We start from the raw sequence: 9515 nt of genomic DNA on the forward strand, positions 1-9515 counted from the left end.
TTCACAGAGAGCACATTGGCCAAGCAATGGCCGTGACTCATCCACATGGCTGACACTGACAAAGGTTCTACAATCTGAGGTACAGGATCTCAGGATAAATATTGAGGTGATTTCACTGACCTTATCAGACCCAAAAGCTACAACTCTTGTTGCATAGGTCCTGCTTTACCTTGGTCTTAACCATCCAGCATAAATGTATAAAGAAATATAAGAGGTAAAGCCATACTGTTATGTTGAGCTATAAGGGACTCAGGTCAACAATTTCTGACATTGCCAGTCAAGCAGAAGACCCAATACTATTATGGGCTACTGGACTCTTTTGAATATTTTGCTGATTTTACACACCTATAGTATTCAAATAACAGAACTTAACAAAAAAAGGGATACAGATGAATGTCCATTTTGTGTCTGTGTATTCAAAGTGGATAGGATAGTTATATAGTTACATTCTCTTAATGAATAGAGGGAATTGTTCTAATGGTGTTTGTAAATAGAATATTATGTCCGCATCTTGTACAGTAATTAACCACTAGGAAGAATGTATGCAATGTGTTAATTACTGAAACTGTCCTACCAAGTTGATTTGAAACTCTCTCATTGCTATTTGTTTCTCAATAAAATTATGAAAAAAAAGAAAATATAAATTTTTTTTTAAAAAGACCTATATAACTAAGAATGCAACTTTTGCTATCTGACAAGTTCAGTCAAATCCCCTCAGGATTTTCCTGGGAACTATGTACAGTACCTTGTAAACAAGCTACCTCAATCCTGATATCTTACTTTTGCAAAAGTACAATAAAATACCATTTTTTTGTAAAAAAAAAAAAAAAAGACCTTTTTTTAATTTTAAAGAAATTTCATGAGATTTAATACTCATTAGGGTCACTTTAATGAGGCTGTCTTCAGAGTAGTCCTTTTCAAAAGAACTGAAGCTTAATCCAGCCATCCCATCTGCCTTATAAAATAGTCATCAGTGAGTTCTGGAGGCAGTCTAGGTCTTCTACCTCACTGATTACAGTTTAGTGGCATAAGCACCTGCTTGCCACAATTCTTCTATCTCCACTTGAATTACAGACATTGACAACTGTGGTCTTATATCCAATTTTTTCCAGTAATACATTTTTGGAGCCTAGAATTTGAACTGTATATAGTATTGGTATTTTGCTGCATGACCTAGCTTCTGTATCATTCCTTAACTTTTCATTTCTAATACTGAAAGTTAGCATTTTTCAGTCAGTATTAGGCAAAATGTTACAGGCCTCACTGTCACCAGTGTAAATATTTACTGTGATGAAAGCATGACGTGTGTCTCAATTTTAGCCACATTGACCAATTCTGGACACCAATCAACAGGGCCCATTCTAATCCAGAATGAGGCTTTTTTTATCTTTTTGAGACAGGGTGTCTCTCTGAAGTTCAGGCTGGCCTTGAGCTCACTTTGTAGCCCAGGCTGCTGTTAAACTCATAAGGATCCTCCTGCCTCAGCCTCTCAAGTGCTGAGACTGTAGGTGTGCGCCATCATGCCTGGCTGACCTGATACTCTTAAAGGTTATCAAAGCTTTCTTTCCTGTTTTGCACTTTATTCTTTCTCTTATTTTTTGCATTTGGGGTTTTTTTCTACATTACAATCATCAGTACCTTTTTTTTTCTTTTTTTTATGTTCTCTATAACACACTTCCCTTAAATCTACAGATGAATGCATTTGGAGCTCACTTACTTTCTTACGGGCAGTATTTCATCTCCTCAGGACAAGAGTGATGGACATTTGTCTTGTGGTATATTGTTCTAAAAGACCTTGTAGTCAGAGGTCTCTGAATTTATGAGTATTGCCAGAGGGAGGGCCCACAGTTGACAGATGCCTTGTGAGAAGAAAGATGGAGACTGACTTCTCCTTTCTCTTCTGATGAGCTTGTATTGCCCTATCGTCTGGTGTTGAATTTTGTTGCGGAAAACTGAAGCCAATTGAATTCATATTCTTTTAAAATAAGTAGTTTACCTTTAAAAAAAATGCAAGTATACTCCTGTGTTCTTTCCACTCCATTTTGGAATAAAACAGAAAATGAAAAGCAAATGCAAAGACTACCACATGTATCGGGGCTTACCCAGCTTGTGTGCAGCAGCACATAGCTGCCAACAGACTTCACCCAAAGCTGTTCCAAATGAAATACACCATGCAAATCTTGTTCACATTTCACAAATTTGCCTGTGACAAGTTAAAGGGGGATCTTGAGAGTAAAGACCCTGTAGTGACTTTCTAACTGGTGGTCAACTTGTTACATCCGGCTGAACCGACCACCACAATGCTGTGTGTGAGAGGTCCACTGAGGATTGTTTCCAGTAGCATACAGAACAGGAGAACTCAAAATGCTGCAAGGGATGTTGTTTGGAGAAGCTGTTTGCAGAGGTTCAAAGCTGGTAGTTCTGTTGGGCTGCTCTGTTGGAGGACCTTGTGATGCTGGCTTTCCTGATGAACTTGGCTGTTACTGTTGGAAGAGCTTGAGATCATTGTCGCTGAAAATGGCTTCAGTTCACTTGGGGGAAGCTCTGGTCTTCGTCTTGAGCATTGCTTGCTGGCTCCTGAGGGGAAGACAGTATACTGCTCTGTCTCATGGAGAAGCTCATCACATTGGCATTCCGCATGGGAACTCAGCTTTTCTCACTGCTGGAGGAACTTGGGACCTCACTATTGTTGAGGATTGCTGTGGTACTTCTGGGGGAGCTCTGGTGCTTACCTTGAGCATTGCTTCCTGGCTCCAATTCAGATCCCTCAGCTTGCTGGCACAGATTCTTCATCCCACTGGCATAGACTTTCCAGCTTCCACCACTAACCTTTGGGCCTTTCGAGCACAGATTCATGAAGTGGGCCTGCATGAGACATAATCATGGGTTCTAGGCCTCCAGATGGACTTGCAGGAGGCACTGTTGTGAGTGCTAGGTTTTCAGCTGGATTCACGCAGGACAGTACCATGTGAAACAGGCCCTCAGCCAGATTATTGGGTTTTTAGTGTGTGGATAGACTTCCTACAATCCTTGAACATGATTCTTTGGGTGATTCATTATAAAAATATTATAAAAGTTGTCATATATCGCACTGTTTCCCTTGCAAAACACCACACTGTGACAGAACTCCAAGGAAAGGCATTCCCTGGATTTGGAAAATCAAAACACACCTCCTGCCTATTTACAAAAACAGCAAGGACCTGAGCCAGTTCCAAGATGGCAAAGTGGGTTTGCAGAGCTTCTTTCTGCTAATTTTAGGCCTCATCATGGTGCACAACTATTTCCTAGTCCACATGAAAAAGGACTGAAGCAAGCAGACTCCCCATACAGCTATCCTAAAGGGTCATATAAGGAATCTACCCTAAGTTTTCTCTTATAAGCATTTCATGAACTGATCAGTACCCTCAAAAAGTATAAATTATATCTGAGTCCCAGGCACAGAAAGAAAAGTTAATCAAATGATACAGAAGCTCTTGATTTTTGTATTGTTTGCATCTTCTTATCCTCTACACATTTTTTGAAAGTACATAGTAGATACATATGCAGATTACTATTTCAACATTATTTGAAGAAAAATAAGCAGCCAATTATGAACATGAATTACAATCATCTTGTCAGCCTAACTGCCTGGGATATAAATGGATACTGATTAATAAGTTTTTAAAACTCAAACATACAATAGCCATTCAGTCTAAGTGCTTAACAGTTGTGAAAGAGAAACTCTGCTTTGTATTTTGTAGTGTATATAATTAATACCATCCTCTATTCATATGTACTTAATACAGCAAGATGCTAGGTAATGCCTATACTTGTTCTATCAATCAGAGTGATGTAGGAAGGGAATGGCAAACCACTTCTGGAAAACTGGGCATGACCTGTCAATAACAGACTTGTCCAATCAATGCAAGGGAACAAATGCTGAGCACCCTTGGATGGGTGAATCGGACAGCCTTGACCGGATATCAAAAAAACATATAAACCAGAGTGGACAACAATTTCGCTGCCACTGATCTCTTATTCTTACAGTGGCCCATCCTGGAACCACAGGACACCTCAGCAGCTAACAGGTGCTCTTCAGTGGTCTTGACTGAAGAGAAAAATTCAAGAAAATGGGAAATCTTAAATATTCCAACATAGTTTCAACAATGCAGAGTTCCATACAACAGCCGTTAATGGCATACACTATATTTCTCTTTAAAGGATGGCATAATTCTGTCAACTTTGTAATATGAAAAACATGTACATAAATGCCAGATAGTGAATTTGACAAAGGAGTTCATTTTTGTAATACATATAAAGCTGAGGAACTGCTACCCTAACTCATTGATAACTGCAATGGAGAGTAAAATGAATGTGAAAAAAGTATACGCAGTACAAAATTCTTATCAAATCATAGGGATCTCTTTTTTATTCAATAGGAAAAACTTCTGATTTTAACCTAAAAGTAAATTTTTTTACAGCTCATTAGTCATCTTTTTAATGATTTAAATTAAAATTCTATCTGATGGTTAATCATAAGAGTGGTATATTAATTCCACATTTCTTTGTAGAGAGAATTACAATAAAAGAATTACTAAAATGATGCACCATATTAAACAAACTGTAGTTTGTTGTCCTGTTTTTCATTGTCTGTTTAATGAATGCCTTCCTCACTTATCACACTACTATCAAGATTCCCATCATTTCCTTAATCCATAAAAGTAATTGTTTGTGCATATTTGATTTATTGGCAATAACTACAAAAACTGCTGATTTTAACTACATCTATATTAATTAGTTCAATTTCTATTATACAAGGTCAACAGTCTAATCAGAGACACAAACATGGAAATTTTTTTAAATATTAGCATTATTTTAATTTTAAATATCTCCCTCCAATAACCACACTCATTTCCAAGTAACTATCATTTCTACTCAGGATTTCTGCAAATGCTTAATTGCTGCACAACTTGCTTCCATTTCCATCTTCCTAAAGTCATTCTCTACACTTCAGCTATGTGATCAAAAACAAAATAAAAAGTACTGGGGCCCAAGATATAGCTCAGTGGGACAGTGCCTCCCTGGCAAAGTGCAAGGTCCTGAGTTCAATTTCTAGTACCAAAAAAATTTAAAAAGAAAAAAATGTTGATCACACTGTTTTTTAGATTAAAATCCTTAAGTAGCTTATCATTAAGAAAATACCAGGGATAGATAGCTCACAGATTAAAGCACCTGCTTAGGCAGACGCAGGAGCCGGGGCTTCAATCCCCATCCTGCCATGCCTGACCCAACCCTGGGGTGTGCTGAGAGGGCTACTGAGACTGGGTGTGTTAGTGCACACCTGTAATCCCAATGCTTGGGAGGTTGAAAACAGCAGGATCACTACAAGTCCAATCTACGTAGTGAGACCCTGCAGACCCAGTACTAAATATGTAATAATTTAAAAAAGAAAGAAAATACCTTAGCTTTTAACCATCCATTTGATCAATACTACATTCCTCCACCAACTGAACTACACATAAGTCAGACAAAGGATAGTCTGGAATTTCTTTTCCTCACTCTTTTCCTGGCTAAGTATAACTTAATCCCTCAGTTCCAAATCTTAAGGTGTATTTCTGAATCTTAAGCTTCAAATAAAGTACCCCTTAATAAACCAAACACTAAATTTATCTTAATTTATAATTACACACTAATGTACGTGGCTATTTCCATAATATATTTAACCTCCACTGCCACATGGATTGTGTTTTATTTACCAATATATTCTGCTGTCTTGAACAGTGCTAAACACCTTCCAAAAGTTTCACCTATAAACATTTGAGGCTTTGGAGGCACATTAAAATAATAAACCATAAAACCAACCTTGGTCACGTTATTGTTTTTCTATAGAGGCTTTGTAGAATGATTAAAAATGAAACACAAAAACCTCGTATTTGCAGGACATTCCCACAATATTCCATTTCCTGTCTCTTCTTTTCAATCACCACCTCCTTCTTTTTGAACAACCATCTACCTGAGAGACATCGTAGCAGCAACTGGCATGTCATGACAATCAGCCCATATTCAGAAGACCAGAATGACAGGCACTAAAACCATGAAACCACTATTGCAAAATACCATCTGCATTGCAATAGCTTAGTTCACAGGTAACAGTATACATAGTTAGGGTGAGAACCTTTCCAATTAACGGCTAGATTCAAAAATCTTCTGAATATTATCAGGATCATTGCCTTGTCCATCTTCTACATATAACTGTATGGCTTGACTTACTCATGTTTCCTAGCTCTTCTCCTTTCCCACTTTTGATTAGTTAGTCCTTGAGATCCTGCTTTCCTTTTAATTGTATTATACCTTTCTATTTCTATTTCTTCTTCTGAGTTCTTATACTAGGGAAACTATACAATATTTACACATGTGTCTGGTTTATTTCACTTATGAGTACATGTTCAAGTGGCATCCACTTCAATGTAAAGGCGTCAAGTTTCTCATTCTTAATAGCTGAATAATACTCCATTGTGTAAAAATACCACATCTTTTTCAACCATTCCTCAGGTGATGGGCATCTTGGTTGTTCCCAAGACTTGGCTATCACAAATTGTGCTGCTATAAACATAGGCACACATGCATCACTATGATATGATGTTTTCAGATCCTCTGGGAAAATTCCGAGTAGAGGAATAGCTGGTTTCAATGGGATTTCCAGTCCAACTTTTCTAAGGAGTCTCCACACTGATATCCATAATGGTTACACCAGTCTACATTCCCACCAGGAGTGAAGAAGGGGTCCTTTTTATCCACAGTCTCTCGAACATTTGTGGTTGGGTGATTTTGTTATGATAGTCATTCTTTCTCGGGTGAGATGATTTCTCAATGTTGTTTTAATTTGCATTTTGTGAATGGCTAGTGATGTGGAGCATTTTTTCATATATTTATTCGCTTCTTTAATTTCATCCTCTTAAAAGTGTGAGTTCATCTCCGATGCCCATTACTGGAATGGGTCTTTAAATTTTGGGGCCCAAGTGTTTTTTAGTTCTTTACAAATTCTAGAGAGCAGACCTTTGTCTGAGCACTTATTTATCATGATTTTTTCCACATTTGTGGGTTGTCTTTTCATTTTGTTGGTAATTTCTTTTGACATGAAAAAACTTCTCAGCAAGAGCAGGTCCCAGTTTTTAATTCTTTCAACTGTTTCCAGTGAGATTTGATTTCTGTTCATGAACGCTTCGCCTACCCCTATGTCTTGAAGAGTTCCTCCCACTTTCTCTTCTACAAGATTTAGTGTCTCTGCTATAATGTTTAGAGCCTTAATCCATTTTGACTTTAGTTTAGTGCATGGTAATAGATCTGGGTCAAGCTTGAGTTTGCGGCAGGTAGAGAGCCAATTTTTCCAGCACCAATTGTAAATAGGCTATCTTTCTTCCAGTGAGCATGTTTGGCCCCTTTGTCAAAGATAAGGTGGCTGAGTGCGTTCATAGGGGCTTCAGCATCTTCTAATGTATTCCATTGATCCTCAGGTCTATTTTGTTACCAGTACCATGCTGATTTTATCTCAGTGGCCTTGTAGTACAATTTCAACTCAGGAATTGTAATGCCTCCTGCCTTCTCTTTATTGCCCAGAATTGCCGTTGCTATTCTAGGTCTTTTCTGGTTCCAGATAAATTTTAGGAATGATTTCTCTAGGTCTGTGAGGTATGTCGGTGGTAGCCTGATAGGGATTGCATTAAATCTCTACAGCAATTTTGGGAGTATGGCCATCTTCACAATGTTGGTTCTTCCTATCCAGGAGCATGGGATATCTTTCCATTTTCTGAAATCCTCTAGGATCTCCTTTTTAAGACTACTGTAATTTTCATTGACAAGATCTTTGACTTCTTTAGTTAGGTTGATTCCAAGGTATTTCATTTTCCTCAATGCTATTGTAAAAGGTACTGTTTCTATAATTTCCCACTCAGTGTGTTTGTTGTCTGTGTAGAGGAATGCAATTGACTTTTGGGTACTGACTTTATAACCTGCTATGCTACTGAATTTCTGTATTAATTCTAGTAGCTTCTTGGTAGAGTTTCTTAAGTTTTCAAAATAAAGTATCATGTCATCTACAAATAAAGATAATTTAACTTCTTCTTTGCCTATTCTTATTCCTTTTGTTTCTTTTCTTATCTAATGGCTGTAGCTAATGATTCCAGAACTATATTGAATAGGAGTAGTGAAAGAGGACATCCTTGTCTTGTACCAGATCTAAGAGTAAAAGATTTCAGTTTTTCCCCATTTAGGATTATGTTAGCCATTGGGTTTTCACAAATGGTTTTTACCAGATTGAAGTAGAGGCCATCTATTCCAATTTTCTGTAGGACTTTGAACATGAATGAGTGTTGGACTTTGTCAAAAGCTTTTTCTGCATCAATGCAGATTATCATGTTTTTTTTTTTATTTTCGCTCTGTTGATATTCCATTTATAGATTTTCAAATATAGAACCATCCTTGCATCCCTAGGATGAATCCTACCTGGTCATGGTGTATAATCTTCTTGATGATTTGCTGTATTCTATTTGCTAGCATTTTATTGAGGATTTTGGCATGTATGTTCATGAGGGAAATCGGCCTTAGTTATCTTGCTTATTTGCGTCTTTCCCTGGTTTTGGTATCAGTATAATACTTGTCTCCAGGAATGATTTTGGGAGGAGTGCTTCCTCTTAATTTCATGGACGAGTTTGAGGAGTATAGGAACTACATCTTCTGTAAATGTCTTGTAGAATTCAGCTGTGACTCCATCTGAACCTGGACTTTTCTTTGCCGGTAGGTGTTTAATTACATCTCGTATTTCATTGGCTGTTATTGGGCTATTGAGAGTGGTTATATGTTGTTGACTCAGTTTTGGTAATTTGTTTTGGTAATTTGCCTTTCTACAAAACTGTCCATTTCTTCTGTGTCTCCTATTCTGTGAGAGTAAAGATTCTCAAAGTAGCTACTGATAATCTTCTGAATTTCCACTGGGTCTGTGGTAATTACACCCTTTTTATTTCTTACTGCTTATATTTGAATTTTTTCTTTCCTCTTTTTCATGAGGTATGCTAGGGGCTTATCAATTTATTTAATCTTTCAAAGAACCAGCTTTTTGTTTCGTTAATTTTTAAACTATTTTCTTCATCTCAGTTGAATAAATTTCTGCTCTAATCTTAATGATTTCTTCCCATCTTTGGTCTCTGAGTTTGGTATGCTCTTCCTTTTCTAATTGTTGAAGGTGCGGCATTAGGGTGTTTATTTCTTCCCATTCTGTTTTCCTAATGTGTGAGTTCTTCTTTCATCATATCCCATAAATTTCAATAAGTTGTGCTTGAATTTTCATTGAATTGTATATATTATTGAACTTCTTATTTAATTTAATCTGTGACCCACGGGGTGCCGAGTAGGGTGTCATGAAATTTACAAGTATTTCGTGGATTTTCTGGTTTCTTTTTTCATTTATTTCCAGTTTCATTGCACTGTGGTCAGATAATGTGCATGGGATAATTTCTGTTTTCTCACATATACTTAAGCAT

The 9515-nt window shown here is 37.2% G+C and overlaps 1 protein-coding gene and 1 non-coding gene across 4 annotated transcripts in view; both read right to left on the reverse strand.

The window, feature by feature from the left end:
- The window catches only part of Dtwd2 (DTW domain containing 2), a 215665-nt gene that overhangs the window by 47252 nt on the left and 158898 nt on the right, over positions 1–9515 (reverse strand). The window lies entirely within an intron of this gene.
- On the reverse strand, positions 1247–1379 carry LOC111812446. The gene has a single exon (XR_002817954.1). It is a non-coding gene; the product is annotated as a small nucleolar RNA SNORA1 (small nucleolar RNA).

This window comes from Octodon degus, unplaced genomic scaffold, assembly GCF_000260255.1.
Source record: "Octodon degus isolate 3935 unplaced genomic scaffold, OctDeg1.0 scaffold00124, whole genome shotgun sequence".
Classification (NCBI taxonomy): Eukaryota; Metazoa; Chordata; class Mammalia; order Rodentia; family Octodontidae; genus Octodon; species Octodon degus.